This window comes from Leptodactylus fuscus, chromosome 2 (genome assembly GCF_031893055.1).
Source record: "Leptodactylus fuscus isolate aLepFus1 chromosome 2, aLepFus1.hap2, whole genome shotgun sequence".
In the NCBI taxonomy this organism is placed as follows: Eukaryota; Metazoa; Chordata; class Amphibia; order Anura; family Leptodactylidae; genus Leptodactylus; species Leptodactylus fuscus.
Window position 1 is genome coordinate 258276997 of NC_134266.1, and position 3313 is coordinate 258280309.

A 3313-nucleotide genomic window follows, 5' to 3' on the forward strand; every position below is an offset into this window, starting at 1 on the left:
AGAGAGAGAGACGTACTGCAGGACTTCTCCACAGAACATGTGGCCAGAAATGACAATACGGAAAGACTTTAAAATTAGTGGTCAAATTGGTGAAAGAGGTCAAAAAGACAAACTGTCTTACACAAATCTCATGCACCAGATAGACATGGGACTGCAAAAGGGCTACAGTGAATTAGAAGTGATTGAGGCAGTAGTTAAAGCAATAAGCCCCGGCCTGAGTATAAGAAATATGTTAGAGATGAAAAGTGATCTAACACTGCCACAGCTGAAGACTATCCTAAAAGGACACTACAAGGAGGAGAGCAACTCAGACTTATACCACCGGCTGGTAAATATCTCGCAAGACAGCAAAGAATCTCCTCAAAATTTCCTCTTCAGGGCTATAGAACTAAAGGACAGACTTCTCTTTGCCTCTAGAGAAGTGGGAGCAGAGGAAAAATTTGAAACGGATTTGATTCAAAGGAAATTCCTGAGATCAGTAGGAACAGGACTGCTCAGTGAACACATTAAATTCCAATTGAAACCTTATTTGGATGATCCCACTGTCACTGATGACGTATTAATAAAGAAAATGAATGAAGCTGCCAGTTGGGAACAAGAGAGGGAACAGAAATTAAAGAAGTACTCTTCCAGCAAAATCAGCAAACTTGGCGAAATGCAGGCTGGTACCACACAACAAGGATTACTTACAAAAGTAGAGTCATCTACAACTCAAACCGCCCCACCTACGCTAAAATCAAAGAAAGTTCCACCTCCAGGAGATACAGAAGTGACAAACTGGGAGGAGGCTGTGAAAGAACTGAGGAATGAGATGTCAGAATTGAAAAAGTTACTTAAGACTTCTCAAGAACCAAGATTGGTTTCATCCCAAGTAACTTCCAGAAATAAGCAGAATCCAATTTGTGAGGCCTGCAAGACATCAAATCAAGGTCATACATGTCGCCACTGCTACAAATGTGGTAAAGAAGGACATTATGCTAGGGGATGTTGTGCACCCAGATCTGCACAGTTAAAAGACAGGAGGTTGCTGATGAGGGACAATCAGTAACCTGTGCCAAGCCCCAGTCCCAACCAAAGAAAGTACCATCTTCAGGTATGGAAGCCAAAGAAAATCTGCTACATACTTATTTCCAAAATGTATGTGATCGTATCCAACAACTGGAGCTTCAACAGAACAATATACAGCAAGTCACTTCTAGGAAGTGCACGACAACTAACTTACAGATGAGTGAAAGTGTGTCGAGAGGCCAAAGAAAACTCATCAATTTAATAGGAAAAAGGTGTATGGTCCTATGTAAACTAAATGGGGTTCCTCTTCAGGCATTATGGGACACTGGAGCTCAAGCAAGTATCATCAATGAAAGTTGGCGGCAGCAGTACCTTCCTCAAACAGAAGTAAGGGCAGTGGAAGAATTACTAGGCTCTGAACCATTATGCGGGAGAGCGGTAAACAAGACCGAAATTCCTTTCATTGGTTGGATAGAAGTAACCTTCCAGCTGTCCTCTGGTAATGACAACATAGAACTTCTGGTGCCTTTTCTAGTATCCAGTGACAATAATGTAGTTGAAGAGCCAATCATTGGATATAATGTGATTGAGGAAGTCATCCTGAGAAAAATCCCTTCATCATCTTTGGTGAGTACACTGGCTGCATCATTTTCACTGCCGACAAGAAGAGCAGAGATGGTGGTAAAAGCCGTCCAAGTGAGCCAAGCAGAAACATTTGTGAAGGAGGTAAGAACTGGAGTACGTCGTACCATTATTCCTGCAGGTACTATAATGGGTGTCAAGTGTGGTGTCCATGTGGGACCTCATAAGAAGAACCAGGAAAAGCTCTTTGTGCCAAGTAACACTGCACAGTTACCAGAGGGAATATATACAGATGAGACAGTTGTGATTGTACCTTATGACAACTATGCTCGGGTAACCATTCCAGTAATGAACCCCACTAAACATGATATTGTACTGGATCCAAAAACCGTGTTGGGTCACTTGGAAACAGTCAAAGCGGTATATCCAGCTTGCATAAAACCTGTTCAAGTTTCTTCTCTGACTGCAAACATACAAACAGTGGAAAATGTTGACAAAGCAGAGGGTGAAGTGTCTTCAGTTAAAGAGGAATGGGATCCTCCGGTTCCTACGGATCATCTTGATGCAGACGAACAGTGCATAGTAAGGCAGATGTTAAGAGAAGAATGTCATGCCTTCTCCAGAGATGAGTCTGATGTTGGATGTATTCCATCACTCCAATTAAAGATTAATCTAAAAGACACCACCCCCGTTAAAAAGACATATACTTCGGTGCCAAAACCGCTTCATAACGAAGTGAAGGAGTACCTACAAGACCTGATAAATAGAGGATGGATTAGAAAGTCAAAATCATCCTACTCTTCTCCTATAGTATGTGTAAGAAAACGAGATGGTAGCCTGAGACTCTGCTGTGATTATAGAGAACTAAACCAGAAGTCAGTTCCTGACCGTCATCCTATACCGAGAATCCAAGATATGCTGAATAGTTTGTCAGGAAGTTCATGGTTTTCTGTGCTTGATCAAGGGAAAGCCTATCACCAAGGATTTATGGAAGAATCCAGTAGGCCTTTGACAGCCTTTATAACACCTTGGGGATTATATGAATGGATCCGTATTCCTTTTGGGCTCAGCTCAGCTCCAGCGGAATTTCAGAGAAGCATGGAAGAATGCTTGGAAGGACTGAGAGACAGTATCTGTCAACCATATCTTGATGACAACCTGGTTCACAGTAAGTCTTTCACTGAACATGTGGAACATGTACGGACTGTGCTTCAGCGCTACCAACAGCATGGAATCAAGCTAACACCGAAGAAATGTGAGCTGTTCAAAAGACAAGTCCGGTTCCTAGGTAAGTCTGCTGATGGCTATACTATGGATCCAGCAGAAATTGCTCCAGTAATGGCTTTGAAAAACAAACCTCCATCTACAGTGGGAGAGCTTAGAAAAATACTAGGTTTTCTGTCTTACTACCGGACATATATTCAAAATTTCTCCCGGATTGCCGCTCCACTGTATGATCTACTGTCGGTAGGGCCTTGTTCACCATCACCCACACAAAAGAAAGCAAAGAGAGATAGATCCAAACAGAAGGGAAAAAGTCAACTTCCTGCACATCAGCCCATCAATTGGACTGCCCATCATCAAGAAATCCTGGAGAGACTGATTGATTTGTTAGTTAAGCCACCAGTGATGGGATATCCAGACTTCAACATCCCATTCATACTGCACTGTGATGCGTCTCAGGAAGGACTTGGTGCTGTCCTATATCAAAGGCAAAATGGCA